The sequence below is a fragment of the Anoplolepis gracilipes genome, chromosome 14 (genome assembly GCF_047496725.1).
Source record: "Anoplolepis gracilipes chromosome 14, ASM4749672v1, whole genome shotgun sequence".
Classification (NCBI taxonomy): domain Eukaryota; kingdom Metazoa; phylum Arthropoda; class Insecta; order Hymenoptera; family Formicidae; genus Anoplolepis; species Anoplolepis gracilipes.
The window spans coordinates 3,857,468-3,877,052 of NC_132983.1; the positions used below are offsets into that span (position 1 = coordinate 3,857,468).

Below are 19,585 nucleotides of genomic sequence, written 5' to 3' on the forward strand. Positions count from 1 at the left end.
GACAAAGGCATTCATTGTTTTTATTTCACATTGCAAAAAAAAAACCAGCTAGATAATATTAATTATATAAGACGTTATATAAAATGTATATATGCTTGTTATAATTAATTAATTTTAAACAAATCAATTTTAATTTTTTTCTTTAACACGGACTTTTCTTATGCTTTTGTAATTATCTTTAAATATACCTATTACTTTAAACATTAAATTTAAATAAGATGAATAAAAGGATAATCTTCGATAATAATAACGATTCAATTTTACAATTATTGTAAATTTTTAAATAAGAAATATTATTTATTAGTCAAACTTTTCAGTTAACCATATTATGAATTTGTTATCTATTAGCAGTCGGTCAGTCTTTTTAAACTCTCGCGTTCCATTTTATTGATCTTGATTTGTGTGACTCGAGGATGCAGTTAAAGAGACTTAATAGCGCTGCGGATGTACAATCATGCCGGAAACAAGTCAAGCGGAGCGATTTTATGAGGTAACCTGCGGTGAGAGACCAATGAAGCTAATTAAACTAGATTTGACAGAAAACTTTCCAGAAAATCTTAAATCATTAAAAAATTGTAAATGTTTTTGCAATATTAATAATACATATTAAGCGCGTCTTCAATATACTGCCTTTGAAAAAAATACGTTTCTTACTTTCACGTCGAAAATTATAACAATCAATCGATATGTCTTATGTTTCAACATTTCTGAAACATCGCTTCAGCTTTAAAAAATAGAACTGTGGCTGTAACTGTAGACACTTTTAAACGATTAATATTATGATTAACCTCCTTGCTTAAGAACATAAAGATGCATCGCAAAAAAAAAAAAAAAAAAAAAAAAAAAATAAGTTATAAAAAAAATTTATATTATAAATATTGTATGTATATTCATTAAATATCTTCGATAAATGTATATTTGTAAAATCATAAAATCTCATCCTAGATTCGCAGTCTCGGTATCATATATCGCAATCAATCGGCGACAGCGAAGTTTATGGACAGACACTATCGTCGCGCAATTAATTTCTTTTTAGCCTCCTAACGTTTATTCGGAAGCCGTTGAACTGCATTGGAATGCATCGTGAATAATCCTGATAGCTCATATTAACCGAGATATCGTTATCTGATCAGTTGCAAGGTCAAGAGCCCTCGGATAACTGAAAGTCGCGACGTTCCGCCACTGCGTGCGCGCACGCGGAAAAACCGGTATTAAATACAGATATTACACACAGATATTTGCAAGGCACGCACATCTCCGTGTGTACTTAATGTACGCTTTTGCACGCAGTGGTGAAATGCAAGAGCGAACCGATAGGCATCTGCGCGTGAATTCCGAGGACATTGAATGTTCAAGTGCGTTTGCACGCAATTAATCCCAATTTTTTGCATATCAATCTCCTTGTCGATGAGTCTACCGCGAAAAGATCGAAATCAAAAGTATTCACTCTAAATTTCATCGTTCTATCTCACCCTTAAATCTCTATCTTTACAGTAACACTTGTTACATTGTAATTTTCTCGATAACTTCTCGAAAATGAAATTTAGAATAATTTGTTTTTTTTTTTTTTTTTTTTAGCAGTCTTTGCTCTCGAAAAAAATAATTCTATTAATTCGTAGATGTCGATTTATATGTGTATAATATAAAAATGATTATATTCTTATCCTTTTTTTTTCCAATAGTATAAGCTTACATTGTAGAAACTTGATTTATTTTGTAATTATGTCATTGATATCGATTGCAATTTATTAATGTTTTAATTATGAATTTTGTAATTTTTATAAGATTTTTTCATCTTTGCTCGGATCGCTATTACGCAATACAGTCTGGAATGTGGCAGAGCAACCGCTTAGTAAGCAAAATCTAATCATCTTTGTTAGATTCGTCTGTTTTTACATCAGTTATATCTTTATAGGTCGATAGTACGTTATTTAAGATATCCCCTGTGTATTTTTTTGTTTTACGATATTTACGATCATCATTATTTTTCTTTTAGATTCCGATTTTTTCGATCCTTCTCTTTCTCAACCTATTATTACTTCATCTATCAGAATGTCGGTATTATTACTGTGCTATTATACTATTTTTCTTTATGAATATTCCGTTGTAAATGTTGATCCATATTGACTAAATTTTACTTTGTTTCATATATGTAAGTACTATCATATCCCGTTAATACATTCTGTGTGTGTGTGTGTGTGTGTGTGTATATGTATTTGTTTTTAATGATTTTCAAGATACTATTTAAGTTCATCTTCCATTTTTTTAAACTGTGTTTCATTATAATTATTATTAACATATTTCGATATTTTAATAACAACTTTAGTTTTATTAAATCATTGTTACATGCTTTGCTTTTTATTATTATATTTTGTATAAATATATAGGGGGAAACAAAAATAAAAAAGACAGCTTTGTTCTTTTTTAATATTTTAAAGAAGGCGAATTTTTCTCTCCAAAGAGATTACGATCAAGATTGTTTACTAGGGAATCTGTCTTACTCACGACATAAAGATACTAGCATGTGGTTTCACAACTACATTATACACGTGCCGTCGTTGCTGGTTTTGCTGGTCCCATTAGTAAACTAGTTTAATTCTAAGCGGATCGCGCGCGACGTTTTTTCAGCGCCTATGCAGTACCAATAAATTTTTCGTATCGAGTCTCCGGATCTACACACAGGCTACTCGCGAGAGCTCTTCGACATCTAGGATTTCATCGGCGGAGTTGTGAATTAGCGACGTCACTTTCAGTACGAAAGAAGAACGTGGAGGTAACGCATCAGGAAAATCATCAGAGGTCTGCGGAAAGAAATTTCTTTTTCTACTCGATTTTTTTTTCGTACACCTACAACGGTGTTCTCCACCGTTTGTCATCGATCTTGCAATGTGTTTTGCATCGCGGTGTTGCATTCATCGCGTTGCTTGACACTACGGAACCTCAGTAGTTCGTCTCGGAAGCGTGTAACACTGTGACCTCAGATAAGCAATAAAAGAAATAAGCGGGAAAAAATTTGATAGCGAAGAAGTGTCGCGAAGCGCGCATAAAGTTGCTGGAGAAGATGTAGAGAAGGAGAGAGGAAAAGAGAGAGAGCGAGAGGCTCTCAGATATTGTTGCGAGACGCGAAGGACGCAGAGAAGTCCCCTCCAGTTGTCCATGTCTTCTGTGCGGTATGCGATGCACGATAAACGCCTACGGGGAGAGAAAAGAAAAAAAAAAGGAAGATAACACCTCGGCTAATGTCTTCGAAGCGCGCGCTGCGGGATTTTATCTACCGCGCGTGACATGTAAACGCGACGTGCGCCTAAAATGAGGTAACAACGAGTATGGCACCGATATAAAACAGCGATGTCGTAGCTCTCCTCTGTTAAATCTCCTCCCGTTCCTCAGTCCTAATGAGGGAAAAAGGTTTTTTGTCGCTCATCAAGCGTCCGAAACAACTGAAAAATGAGTACTTTAAATCAAAAAGAATCTAAATATCAAGTTTTGACAAATTTTAAAACACTCGAGGATAGTGTTAACTTACCATCAAAAATTAATAAAGTTGAATATCTTAACAGATTATTAAATACAAAGATTAGATATAAAGATATAGAAGATTTTCTCAAATCTCTCTCTTGAAAAAAAGTCCGTTCAAAAAATTATATTGTACCATCTCTTTTTATTTGAGTTCTTTTTAATCCGTATTACTAATTCACGATCTTTAGTAAGAATCACCTAACCGTGCTCATAGTAATTTAGACAAAAGTCATAATCGCGAATTACGCGTACAGGAGTGGGCGTGTTACCGCAGCAGGGGGCCACGTTATTATATATCTCGTCCTCGAAAAATTTAATAAAAAATGATATCAAATGAGGAGCGAGAGTTACGTACATACAAAGAAGCCACTAAACCGGATTTCAGTTCCAGTCGCCGAAGCATTACCCCGGTGGTTCGCGTTAACTACAGGGGTCCGCATTAACACCATCTTCACCGCTCACGATTATGATATTGAGGCTCTTTCTGCTTGGAGGCTGCTTGTGTATATGGGGTGTTCACGATATTGCGCACTTTTCTATGAGAATAACAAAAGAGAGATTAGAGAAAAATTATAAAGAGATATATTTCCCTCTAACGTTGAGGGAAAAATAAAAAAATATTAAAATTACGTAAATTATATTATATTAATTTAAAGATAAATAATTTGAAATAAAATTTTATGTAACTAATCATCAATGAACAATGTAAGTTTACAATGCAATAATTAAAACTTGAACTTGAATTTTTCATAGATAAAAAATTAAAATAAAAAATATAGCTGAACTTTTTGAAGAGAGAAAATAAGACGGTATATTAAGAAAACAATAGCCCATTTTTAATAAATTTAAAAAAGTTGTTGATATAATGAGATAATGAATTAAGTATGCGGATACCTTTCTTCAAACAAGCAAATTTATTAAAATATTTTTAGTTAATATTATTTACAAAGAAAAGGCACAATACTCGGAACACCTTGTATATAATCGTAACTAATGTAGAAAGAGTGTAGAGAAGTAAAAATATGCTATTCGCTTCCGGGTGGTTAAGGATGGTCTAGGTAGGTGAGTGTACATGATTAAGGCTGTGCGCGAGTATCTTGATTGTAATAATTACATGTCGGCACATGCTGCATATGACGGTATCATCAATTGGCATGACAATTCCATATATATAAACTATGAGAATTTAAAAAAATAATCAAAATACAATGCGATAAAAAATACCCTAAAAATGTATATTTTAATGTTTTAACTTTAATAAAGATAAAATATAGTTAAAAAATGAAATCGTCGAACAATTGTATTAACTATTTCGCATGATTTTTGATGACTAAATTGCTACGTTAATAATTTACATTATGAAAGCACGGTGCAATGAATAAAGGTCATACTCGATTCTTTTATTCTCTTATTCTCGCGTGCACCATAGAGCACCACGTAGTGCTGCTTCTTCTAACAATAAATGAACTGTCGAAAAAAGACGGAGCGAATAGGCATCGGTATTCGAGTCCTCTTAGACATCACAGGGCACGCAAAGTTTCTCGACGGGGTCAGATTGAAATTATTCTTTTTCGAACATCGGAGAGAGCGAAAGTGGTCCGCAACGTTTTACCATCTCGACCGAGGGCGAGAGAAATAACGACTGCGAACCACGACCGACCGGGCGAGTAGGTACGTACATAACTTACGTGGAGGCGTCAACATGGTGCACGATATAGACGCGTCTCGTACCGTCACACTTCAACAGAATAAATTTACATATGTGCGATGGCTTGTTAAATGCCTCGCCGACCACGAGAATTTTGGCGTCATGCAAGCATAAAGAAGATGAAAAAAACAAAACTTGATAAAAAGAATTTTCCAATCTATGATTACATATTTTCACGACGACCGTGTTTTTAATAAATAAAGGAGAGTCTTACTGGCTAGTAAAATAAGCAGATGAAAAAAATCGTTTGTGAATAATTATTCTTTTTCCGTCCACATAATCCGCTAAAAAGTAATAACATTGTTTGAGTTGTTGATTATTATTTAAAAAAATCGGTTGCTGTGACATACGCACATGATAAATGTATGGCGCACGCTTATAATTATGTTTTAATATGTAGTTAAACATTTCGCAGATTCTCTGGCTAATATCAATCTACGATTTTCGTGCAAATTTTCTTTTTTCATGAAAATATATTTAGGTGAAATTAAAACAGGTATAAGTTAATGCGCGAAGAAACCACGTAGCGCAAATCTCATCCACCGGGAGTAAATATCATATGAGATAGTAGTTTTACATTATTTTTTTTGGTTACTCAATCATAATTTCAGTCTTATTATCTCTTAATTATCTCGTTATGAAAAAAGTAACACATAAAGGGATCACATAAAATAAGAGTCAGTAAATTACTTGTGAACTTAACTTTGCAGATAATAATCTTGAATGCATTCGGTTAATAATATATTCGATGCTCGAACTAAAATGCTGAAAAAATTCAAATCGCGAAAACTTACACATTCCAATTTGGCGTACGATGAATCCTCACCGGCCTCACAAAAGTAAAAAAAGTTCAATATGCGATCACGTGTTTATCTAATTACCAGAGACACCACTCAGATTGTTATCGCTATCGATGGACATATGTCGTTGTGCGAGGTCGCGTAAACTGCTAATTAAATATAATATGTATAATTGTGCATACGTGAATTTAATATCACACGGTTAATGTACCTCTGAATGTAAACAGTGTATTTTTTTTTATCGTGATGTGAAACATATCAGTATAAAAAAATATATATTAAGTTTTTAGCAAAAATTTAGCAGATAATATAAATGTAATTTAATTAAATTTACTTATAAATATAATTTTATATTTTTTTCTAAAATTCATTTTCTATTTAAAAAATAACTAAATTAATTTTATCTCGATGCTACTCATGAGAAATTTTCTTACAAATTTTCGTACAGATTTTTTCTTTTCGTAAAAATATATTTAGGCGTAAGAAATTAAAGATATAAATTAATCGAAGAGACCACGTAGCGCAATTCAGCCACCGGGAGTAAAAATCATACGAGATAGTTTGCATTTTAATATCATTTTTTATAACGGAGAAAGCGGACCGATGTCGAGATACTTTACGATTCTATCATGTCACAGGGCGCATAGCATCCCCTATGCACATAACTTTCACTAATATCCAAGATCGTGTATGTCCCCCACTGTTTCTTCGTCTCATCTAACTCAAAAATCATCGCCTTGAACCCAAGAACCAACGAAAATGATTTTTCACAATCTAAACGATAACTTAGACTTTCGAGCATAAACGCTCTCAAATATAAACTTTCTTTTATATAAAATAAAGAATAAAAAGATATTTTACATAAAATAAAAAAAAGACATTATATTAAAATTCCACTGATTTAAACTTGCGTGAAAAAATGTAAATTAACAGAATTACATGGTTACTTCAAACATTTTTTTAAACATAAAGAGTTACATAATATTTTGAGCTTTTAAACATTGTATTAAGGAAAGCTTCAGAAATGTTAGCCATGAGAACATGTAAACAACTAAAAGATCTTCGATAAATTGAATTATCGAGGAATCACGATTTAGCTCATACTTAAGGAAGGCATGTGTCGCTTCAGTTTATTTAACATTTAAATTAATTCAACGTTCGATAAGTTTATACTGCATTCCAATGGATAAGAAACTTGCATTTGTCTGGATTTGCAGAATATCGTAAAAAAATCTTATACTTACACCTGATGGAAGAATATTTAATTTGAAAGTATTCAAGAATGAGAAGGAGAGAGGAAAAAAGTGCGCTTTCTTTATTTTACCCATAAAAAAAGTGTTAGTTTGTATATGGAATATTATCAATATCTGATCGCGCAAATTATTCTTTTTGCAAGCAGAGAAATACGCGCTGTCTTAATGCGATTGTATAAAACATTCAGTACAGATGAAACAATTTAATTAAATTTCTAATTTAGATATTTTAATATTAAAAACAAAAATCTTGTTTTTAATTGTTCAATTAATATTTCAATTGATATCAGTATCTTTAGATACCGATTTACTGTACACATATGTTAATTATCTTATTGTTGCTCATTAATTTCTTCCTCGTGAATCATTTGGCGCGAGAGAACATGGTCATCTCTCTCGATTGTCCTTTTCGCTTCCGCGTGATAAAATAAAGGACACCCGCACGATAAATTCGCCGAAAACATTAAGGCACGTACGGCTAAAGAATAAACTACAATTGATCGATAGCTCTTAGGCGTTAACTCACTTTATATAGATGTGAACAATTGCTCGGTCATTCGTAAATTATTAAAAAGTGCAATTGAGACCACCCACACACGCACACGCACACACACACACATATATATATATTTATATATATATATTTATTAAATTATTAATATTTATTACTTCCACGTTCCACGTGTCTATATAAGCTACGTATCTTTTTTATAATAACTAATAAAATAATAAAATATTTATAATACATTTAATAATAAATTAATAATATAAATATTAATTAATAAAATAAATAAATAAGATGAAATATTTAATTTTTAATAAATAATAAAATAATAAAAATATAAATATAAAATATTTGAAAATTAACATTGAGCACTCTATGTATACATAGAATTTAGTTAGCTGTAGTTAGGATTAATTGAAGACCTAAGAATGTCACGATGGGACCGGCTGAGTTTCACGACGTCTCTCAGCCAGATGTCATTACACCCGGTCTAATGCGGTTTCCATTGGATTTAACACGCGTATGAATTGAACGAGATCAGCTTATTCCGCGGATCGCTATTCTTAGCCGCTGCCTGTCGAGAAGCAAAAGCGCCGACAAGCAGCATCGTGCCATAATTTTCCGCAATGGACCAATATGGTGACATGAAAAAAGAAAAAAAAAAAATGCGAAGGAGGGCGAGTCGTTGATAAAAAATTGCGTGATCCTTTTTATAGCGTCATTAAAAACCACTGATATTGAAACACCAGAAGCTTCTCGACGATCGTTATAATCACCTGCTTGTTGTGACTACGAAATCGCCGTGACTGAATTTTTTAAATTCTTGCGTAATAAAGCGAATTAAATAAGTCAAGAAACTCTCTTGAAACATTTTGAACTGATCAAAAATTCATCAAATGTGTTATTCATTAGGCTGAAACTAAATGCATAAATAATGTATCGAATTATAATTTTTCATTTCAGCATCTGCTATATTTTTTTATCATTTTTTTTCCATCACATCATTGATCTCTGCTTTCCTAGTTATCAATTATTAAATTATTTGCAAAATTAATACAAATTTATTACCAAATACCGCCATTATTATTTTCAAATATGAAATTTTCTATTTCTTAAAATATTCTTGATGTTTATATTCTATTTTGATTTGTACGAAAGATAACTATGGATATATTGATAATGAACATCTGCATTACGTAGTATTCCTCTTGAAGAATATTGATTTAAGTAAAATATGAAAACCTGTTGCGCCGGATGTTTTGCTACTTGCAAAATCTCACACGCTTTAGTACATAATTTAACAACATGTAGTGGGATCATTTTCAACGTACGCACGTACTCGATTTCAATAACCGCCGATCGAACGGCGATAAAGTCTCGCTCAAGTGAATGGTCAATGAACATTATTAAAGTGCTGACGGACGATTAAATTTGATTTACTTAATCTGCATAAACAAGTTAGTATATAATGGTCAAATTTCCATATTTTATAAAATAATCGAAGAATCTACTTCTATACGTGTCGTTTTTGGAAAAAATTATTTATTATTAATGTAGAATCATTCATATTTTGCATTAATATATTATTTTTTATTTCTTTTTTTAATTAAGAGAAATGTAGAAAGATATTATTGTCTTAATCTAATAAATAGGAAAAAAATTTAATTTTTGCTTGATTATACTTTTGCCAAGACAACAGTTTTAATAATTAATCAATTTACATACCTAATCGATGTAAAAGAATATTTCTCAAAGAAAAGAAACAATTCTATAAAATTTTAGGATATAAAAATTAAAATAATGTTCTTAAGTAAAGAAGAAAGGAAGAAGAAGAGTTCAAACAAAGCAAATACGTTAATAAATAAATAAAATAATAAAAAATAATATTAAAACAATTGTTAAATACTAAAATGATTAATCATAAATTAGCGGCTCCAAGATAAAGCGTACAAACGAGGTGGCTACATGCCTGATACATGCAAATCGCCGTGACCACACGTTACGAGGATGATGTTGGATGCACTTGACTTTAATAATCGTCGATCGGTCCGCGATAAATCGCTGATGGGTCGGTGAGAATCGAGACAAGGACGATGTTTTCGCTGTCCAATCAGCGTGAGTTGAGCCTAATTTAGAAACTGCGACGTATAACAACGACTCGCGGCCCGCGGCCCGCGGCCCGCGGCAACGCAAATTCGGCGGGGCCTGGCTCTCGGAACAGTGCCGGGTGTACCTAGAAATTACGAGTGTGTATCTCCGAATGAATCTACCTGCAATGGCCTCGCCCTCCAATTTAACGGCACATCAATTTGTCATTTAAGCCCTTGGACTGTGCCGGGTCCAGCCTCTGCAAAATGCGCGCCTCGTCTCGCTTATTTAATATCTTTAACCCACGCCCGCGCGTGAATTATTTCGCAGTTTTATTGTACGATGGTAACTTTATTGCGTTAGGTTTCTCTCAGTTATGCATAAATATTAACTCTTTGAAATGATAAAAATTTTACGTCTCTTGTGTATTATCAAAATATGTACTTTATTTTTGTTTAAATTAATAAGCTACACGCTTTGATATATTTATTAGAATTAATTTGTATTGTGACCTAATTATATGATTATAAAAAAAAGAATCCATGATGAAAAGTGAGAACTATAATTGTTAAACAGACCGACAATCTCACTAAATCAACTTGATCGATAGAGATATATAGCTGCAAGTTGAGAAATTAGATAACTATGATTCATTGCCGTAGGATGACTATTGCCCTTGCAAGATTAGTAGCAACATGCGTCATGATAATTTAAATAAATGCTTATCGTTTGAACATCATTTATAATCAGTATTCGAAAAACCTACTGGATCGCAACAACGATGTCCCACACTTTATTTCTCACCGATTATTTCTCGTTATTATTATCTCAAGATTCCGTTTACTTATTTAGTATAAGCCTCTGATATGTTCGATCAGTCATCAATCGGCATCATGTACGAGAAGCTACGGTTAACGAGCGGCTCCCGTAATTCTCGCGAGATAAAATTTCCTAACGAATCGTTGCAATAAATCGTAAGTTGAACGGCTGGCCGTTGAAGGAACCCTAAATCCGACGCAGAGCGTAACGCGTGCTCGCATAAGTCGAGGGGGAAACGTAAGCCGATCGATGGTGGAGGTGTCTTCGAAGGCCGGCGCTACGTCGACCACGGGTTATAGGGACGCGTTCCTTTAATGATGCATTAGTGTCGTGTTTTGACACGAAAGAGCGGTAACCGGCGGAGGTCGCATTCTTCTCTCCGCCTTTTTTCTCTTTGTCCACCGCCGCGCGAGACCGGCTTTAATTTCACGCACACGATCCTCCTCCCTCTCCCGTGCCCCTGTTGCTCTCGATGTCAAGAGTCCGTAGGAGGATTTCGGTGAACCACTTAACGCTCTGGACCACGTAACCTTCAATTAATCAATCTCCGCGCGGACCGTTGAACCGAGATTGTATTTGGACAGCGACGTGATCTCCGCATTGGGATTTACAGGCTCTTAAAAGTTTTTTTGGAAAATAGAAAACTACTTTTCGAGATACACAAAAATTAGAGCTATAAAATACAAAAATCGAGCTGTCAGATTATTAGAGGAATATTTTTTAAATTGAAGCTAATTATACGTAGAGATCAATAAAGATGACAGTTTTATCGTGACAGCTTTTACATTTTGAAAAATATTAATCCGTTTTCTAAAAAGAAGAGCCGCTGCTCAAAATAATTCTAAACGTGAAAAGAGATACAAAGATATCTCATGTGATATTTAAAATTAGTATAAACGAAATTTTATTAGAAAAGATAAAGAAAAACGTTTTCAATATACGTGTATCTTTAACGAAGCAACACGATAATAACTCAAAGTATCGAATAGAGCAAAATACTACGCGGACGAGAAGATTAGTATCGAAAACGACGTATCGTGGAAAGGAAACATTGAGAGAGGTATTTTTATTGCGTATCATATATTTAACGCTAACCGTGTTAAATATACTGTTCAGTTCTGAACTCAATCAAAGGTAGATCGTTCGATTACCTGTTACAGAGATTATGCCAGTAAACGCGCGGACTTACGAGCGTTGAGCCGAGAAATCGGTGTACATGAACCTTATCGGCGAACTGCATCTACCGTCCGACTCGAAAAATCGGGCCCGATGCACATCGTGAGACGCCCCACGGTTTACTACGTGCCATGTCTTTCTCTTTCCCCCCCCCCCCTCCGTTTCCCTGCAATCTTTCCCCGAAAAGAGTTTACAGATACCCAAGAAGCACACCTAGCGCGCCTTGACAATAGGACACACAGGGGCATTTATAATGAGCGGATCGGGTGTGAGCGTTTTATTTTCTCCTCTCTCCTTCGACCTCTTTCTCTCTCTTTCTCTCGTCCTCGTCCATCTCTCTTCCTAAAACTAATACGTGAGCTCGGTCCCAAACGCGCTATCTTTGCATACATTAATCACGGACGAAGGGGTTGGTACGGGAATTGTTTCTTCGTGGCGCAACCTATATCTTAGATTTTTACAGTTTCCTCTATAAACCTTAATTGTGTCTCGTCCCAGATTCTAACTAAACTTTACATAAACTTTTTGCCTGACCCTCTTTTTCCCACTTTCGACCCTCGACTAAAGTCCGATGCGTCATACGTTATCTCTGTTACCTTTTTCTTTTTTTTTTTTTTTTTTTTTTTTTGAGCTTTGCATTCCTTCAATTTTACTCCTTTTTTCAAAGAACGGTTCCTCGAACCTCTTTGATTAACGTTTGCTATTAATGATATACCTGCTTAGCATGCTGAAAGAATATCTCTCTAAACCCAGTTCAATTCTCGTTTGTAACTTGCTCGAGTAAGAAATAAAAAGCACTTATACTGTATCCCTTCATTTTTATACATTACGTAGCTTACCCTGAGCTCGTAACATCACTCCTGTCTCTCCCCTTTGGCGACAGTTCCAATACCCTTTTATCCTGGGAAATTCTATACCCTATCCCGGAATGCCGAATTGAACCGCATTTAGAAACGACTGGGGTGATATTCTTCCAGATTTTGAGATGAGAAAAACTGATCTTATCCGACGCGAAACACGACATTTTTGTCAAGATTCAAACATCGGCAAACGGAATTTTTTTGATATTAATCTGGAGAAAGTCGTGTGTGACTAAGCTGCGAATAAAAGAATTCTTAAAAATGTTTAATTATATAATATAGCATTGAATTTATTATAATATTTATTATTAAAGATTCGAAAAATATTTAAAAGATACAAATTTATTCGTGCAAAAAATTCTGAATTTTATCCGCATATGTCAAACGCTATAAAAATTTATCGTGCGATTTTTAAAACTGCACGTTATCTAGTTGATTCGAATAAAACGAGAAGCACTAACGATATATAATTTAAATTCCGAAAAGCTAATTCGGAAAATCTTGCGCCACCCGCGGTTATAGCGACGCAGTGTTAGCCGGTCAACCCGATTGACCGATCGGTTTCATCCATCATAGGTCGCGAGGGAAACCGAGAACCGGACAATATCTGATTTTCGACCTGTGTGGCGTTTATGGGACGCGGGTATCCGAGCTTCCTGGGGACTCGAGAACTCGGGTAGTATAGAACCGAACCGAGCCACCCCTTTTAGATTCTTTCCAAAGGCGCGCGACAACTTGCTTTTTTATGACACTCTAATTCTATTCAATAAAATCGGCTCGAGCGTAACAGTATAAACACTGTATAAGGTTGAATGTAATCAAATTAACTTTGTGGCGCTCGTAAAAACGACTGACACGTGGCACGTTTCCTAAAATCCTTTTTACGTATCTGAAACATATCAAATATCTATCGAAAAAATTAACTAAAAAATAAAATACAATTAAAATAAAAATTTTGTGATTTTTCTCTTTTTACGCGCAAAGTAGATTTCCAAAAATATTATGTGATATATTGTAACATATATTGTAACATATTCTTTGTTAGAAAATATTGATATCATGTATATTTGTATATTAAATATTTTTCGGAAACGTATTGCAACAAACTTACGAAAAAAGAAACACGTGAAAAAAATATTCAAAATAAATTCATGCTAAGGGCGTTTGATTATTCTGAAATGATTTCCAAGTAGCATTACAATCACGTATATCGTACGGAGACACGAAACCTTCCTATTATAATGACCATAATTAAGAATCGGTAACCATAAAGCATTGATCTACAGAGATGCGTGATCTCAACTATTAATAGCTTTATTTCGGAATGAAAAATAGATACCGTGTGAAAAGGAAACTGAAGATAAATTGGAGATTGTACACAGGATCGGCATAATTACCTAAAGTGATCATAAATAATCGAACGGCACGAAAGAGCCATAAGAGAGAGTCGTCTCGACGGAAAATTATTTCTCTAAATGTGTCTCTCTTGTACGCAGCCATTACAACTGTAAAATTTGCAGAAAAATCTGCATGAATCATTATTGCATAATTCGTGAGACAATTTTTTTTTTTATCTATTGTTTTGCTATTTTACTTTTCGTTTTTTTCACACTATGTACTAAGTTGTCTCAAACTTCCTTTTTCCCTTTTCTAGATTAATTGCCAGTGTTTTGATCGCAGAACACGTTTAAAATTTCATAAATCTTATCTCAGCCAATAATAAGAAGCCGCCTATCATCTTCGTTTTATAATTTTTATTTTTAGAGATACGCAAATTCGATGCGAAAAAACTTCCTATATGAGCAGATAATAAATTGATTTCTCTAGAGGCTTTTGACACGTAAATCGGCAAAAAAACGAAAGCATAAGTGACACTCAGAGAAAAGATCAAAAAACCTTTCACAAGGATGTATAAATATAATAATAATATGTATCACCCAAACCGGTTCGCTTGAGTTAATTGCAAATAGAGATTTTGATAAAGACTTATAAATATGCTACTATATTTTAAACAATAAAATATTCAAGCGTAGATTTTCTGTGCACGCACCAATTTATCAAATTTCCAGCAAATTAACTTATTTGGATAATAAGTAAAAAATATATTATTTCATATAACAAAATTTTATTAAATTACTTTTCTTTTTCCAAAGGTACTGAAATGTATCTAAAGACATGTGAATGAAAAATATGGATCGTAAAACATTGGATCGTTTAAATTGTGCCAGGATATTTGCCTTACGTGGAGGAAACGGGGCCGACGGTCCCTTATCAAAAAAATCGGGCGAGGATAATCAGTTAAGGGGTTAATCTTCTTACTCGGGCATGCATGCCCCGTTCCGACTTCAAAGTCGCGCAGGTGAACCGACCGCGTAATCACTGTTATTACGATAATCGTTTATTACGAGCGAATAGAAATAAAAATCGCGCCTGGAGCACATTGAATTACGCTCATCCACTTCGCTCGTACGTAGATACGCTTACCCTTATGTAGTATTCTACGTCTATACGAAGGCCCTTTTAACCATTTATGGCAAGGGGCCCTCGGCAACCGTTCACGAAGGGCGCCTCTTTTTATCTTTCTCGGATTGCGCCCTGCTTGTCTTCCTCGCTTAACCAGGATTTTCAATCAATAACAACACTTATTCGGAAACAATGTCTGGTATGCTTAATGTTTGATATTTGATAGTATGTGATTAACGATAATTCATATCAATTTATGAAAGCGAGATTATTACTACTATTATATTAGAAATGTGAAATTTCTTCAAAATTCAAAAAATATTTTTATATTAATGAGAAATCCACGAATTATACTTTAATATAATTTAACCTAATTTAATCGAAATATGTATAATTATTCAGATTATTTGATTAATATTTTTTCAACATTATTTTTAGTTTTTTAAATAAATATTTATTATGAAAAGTTTAAAAAAATCTATCTAATTAAAAAACTGACATAATTATTAAAATTCTCACTTAATAATTCGCAATTTTGTGCATAAATATACATATTAATATGTATACGAGTATCTACGGGTGTCGATATTAATATGCATATGCATTACATTAAGCAAATTTTATTGCCAGCTATGTCCGTCGTTACTTCATTTATCTTTATCTTGTGAAAAGAAGTCCTAATTATAAATGCTGAAAAAGAGATTTATTAGCGTATACATTTCATTGAATATTATCAAGTTATACACACATCGCCATTTAATTATGAAATTTCACACAGTATATTCGCTTCTTTTGATTAAAAAATAATAAGATATGAGTCCATAATTTTAAAAATCTATATAAATTGTCACATTTTACAATATTTTATATCTTATATTTATTAACTATATTTTCTTATTTATATCTTAATTGCGACATTATGCCGTGTTAAATTAGATTTTTATATATACGATATATTTAGAATTACGAATATATTTAGAAATACAGTGTATAATTATCTCAAAGATATAAAAATATCTCATGGAATTTTTAATGTTGTTTATTTACAAGGATATTGTGTCGACATTGAAAAATGTTAATAAAAATATCGTAGGCCTCTCTAACTCTAAGCTATCGATTATAACGAAACATGGCATACCCACAGTAAACGTACGAAATACGTGATGAGATGCCCGCCGGCTCAAATTATCCTTCGATTATTCACATCCGGGGGATGAGGTGGAACACCCACCCCATCGCCTCCGTTCGCTGCGCGCACACACACACACACACACAACGATATCTTCTTTTTCTTGCATCTTATTTCGCCCTTGCTCTCCTCTTTTATCATATTCCCTACCTCTTCCTCAACTCGCTCGTTCTCTCTTATAAGCCGTATACGACGGCATCGTGTCTTCGGTTGGAAATCAGGGATGCGATAAGCAAACACTCTCTATACTCGCGCACCGCTCTATTATTAAACTATAAAATCCCGGCACTCTTCATTGGCGCAGAAGCCCTCGCGAACGTCACTGAATTATCCTCGCCGGAAAAACGAGTGTGCGAAAACTGTGGACGAGATTTAATTAACACTTAACACTCTCATAAAATTTGATCACTTTGTAAAGGCTTATAGCTGTACCTGTGTGTACAGCACTTTTACAAAAACTGCCTACCTCTCGACTAATGTCACAAGAATTCACTTAAAATTAAATTTATCAAATTTGAAATTATAAATTAAAAATTACATTTTTTATATATTTAAATAGAATATATTGTAAAATCTCGTATATATATTTCTTAACTATTCTTGAATTATAAACTTTTCTTTATACTCATTATTTTTTTCTAATTGTTCAAGCATATTTCATATATATATAACGATTAAAACCAAAGGATATTTTTACAAGTGAAACTTAATTTTAATCAACCAACTATTGTTAGTTCTACCAATTGCGTATTGACATTTTATTTGTATAAATTGAGTATCACGCCATTGCATTTGTCTGCCCTCCTCGTGACTTATTCTTTTGCTGCTGCGGTCTGATCATGCCCTTGTATTCAAATATCCGTTAGCGCCGATGATTATATCATCCCATGAGAAACCCTCGGGCTCGTTATAAATACAAAAGCAATGACGCCCTCCAATTAAGCAATCATGGTTCGTATGGAACGATGATCTGTCAAAGGAATACGCGACACATAGACATAGAATACATATATATTCTACATATATATTCTACATCTCGGAAAAATCTTAGCGATCGATTCTCGTGCACTTTCGATGCATTGCAAATTTTTTAGGAAGATATTTGTGAGATAAATGAATCATTAGAAGCGATACATTTGTTTCTTATCAAAAACTGCATTATAATTGATTATATTTAATTTATATAATCTGTATTTATATATCTTTTCTTTATTTAATCGTATTATTCATGTTAAAATATTATATAATGTTAAAGTGATAAATTGAATTTATGAAATAATACAAGAGATTACTCTCTGTTACAAATATGATCTATGATATCTGTAGCATTATTTTACAGCACGATTTTTCGGATATTAGTGAACCATAATAATTTTGCTGCGTAATTGCGTTCTATGTAAATCAGTCATGATATTTCGATGTTTTGAGTCTTTAGTCTCAAGATAAAAAAACGGATGTAAAAATAAATATGTTCGATAAGAGACATCTCTTCCTGATAATTATAGATAATTATAATAATTCTATTCTATATTTAATTGCTATATTATATATAGTAGATTTTATAATTGTAGCTCAATTATGAAAATTTAATATTGAGAATTTAAAATTTATTAGAAAAAATAATGCCTAAATCAGATTTCTTTGATAAAAAAGTCAACTCCAAATTAATTAAAGATTATTGTTATGTATACAAACAATGTTGTAGAAAAGATATCTAATCTTTATAAAATAATATAGTTAAACTGTGTGTATTAGTGCATGTAAATCGTGGAAAACTTTTGTCTACCTTCTCGGATTAAGTGATACAGCTTTTAAACTTGTATGGGTGCTTTTCATTTGTTAGTAATACAAGTTGACAAACAAGCGTCATTCTATCTTTTGTCTATCCGTGAAACAAAGATGGACTGACACTTGTATCGACTAGTTTCACTAAATGGAAAACACCCTATGTAGATAGAACTCAAAAGCAAAAGTAATTCGCCCAACGTGGGGCTCGAACCCACGACCCTGAGATTAAGAGTCTCATGCTCTACCGACTGAGCTAGCCGGGCTTGTTATACCTGCTTGTGAAAGCAAGATTATTAATTAAAAAATTAAAAATTTTATGTATTTACAATTTAAATATTAATGGAAAATATTAAAAATAAATTTAAGATAAATAATCAAGTCTTACTTGTATCAAAATCTAGTTATTATATTTTAAATGTATATGAAAGAGCCTGATTGACTTATCTGTAAAATTGTTATTAAAATATTTCAATTCATATATCAATAAATTAATAATATATATCTAATACTTTGTAGAGTTGACGAGTTGATTTTTTTGTAAAAGAAATTTATTGATTTAGGCGCTATTTTTTCTAATAAGTTTTAAATTCTCAATATTAAATTTTCATAACTGAGCTACAATTAAAAATTTTATTAGAATAAAATCTACTTGAAAATTATTGTATTTTATTTCTCAATATAATTTATACGCGGAAGTATTTTGTTCGTACATCTTAATATAATTTTGAGAATAACGCGTGTCTGTCCTTAGCTCTGTCTGAGATTAAATAAACAAATTTATTGCACTACATTTCACTTATCCTTCCATTTCATTTACCTATCTCTCTTCTCCCCCGCACAGCATCCAGACTAGCTTTCATTGGTATTTGCGCAGCTGCGATCAATGACTTTCTAGAGAGCGATCATTAATATTTATTAAGAGAACGTCAAAAAATATGCTATTGCTGTTTGATATAACATTCAATTCTCGCTATTATGCATATATTATGTAAAAAGATTTACACGACTCAATTTTATTTGACACATAAACTGCAATTTAATAAATATTCACTTTCATCGCTCTATATAATAAACGTATTTGCTATAAAATTCTATAAAAAGCGATTTTTCCTAGCAGATCAATACAAAGAACCCGGGAACATTTTTCTTTTAAAAATTTTTACAAAAGAAATTTTTTTTTCTAAATAGATATTCTCTAATTAAATAGTTTAAAATTCTGTTGTAGGAGTGACCTGATGAAAATTAAAGAAAAGCAAAAAATAAATAAGATTCTTTTATTTATGTTTACTGTTATTCCTGTACTTTTATTTTCTCTGTTTTATTCCAATCTTGAAAAAATATGCTTCAAATTAAGTAACGTTAAAAACGGTTGTGCGTCGATGTAAAAATGTCAAGTAGAGACTAAAAATGTTAATGT

At 32.7% G+C, this 19,585-nt stretch overlaps 1 protein-coding gene and 1 non-coding gene across 3 annotated transcripts in view; both read right to left on the bottom strand.

Annotated features, from left to right (window-relative positions):
- Nucleotides 1-19,585, bottom strand: part of LOC140673443 (uncharacterized) — a 159,949-nt gene that overhangs the window by 49,967 nt on the left and 90,397 nt on the right. The window lies entirely within an intron of this gene.
- On the bottom strand, nt 18,359-18,431 carry Trnak-cuu (transfer RNA lysine (anticodon CUU)). The gene has a single exon. It is a non-coding gene; the product is annotated as a tRNA-Lys (tRNA).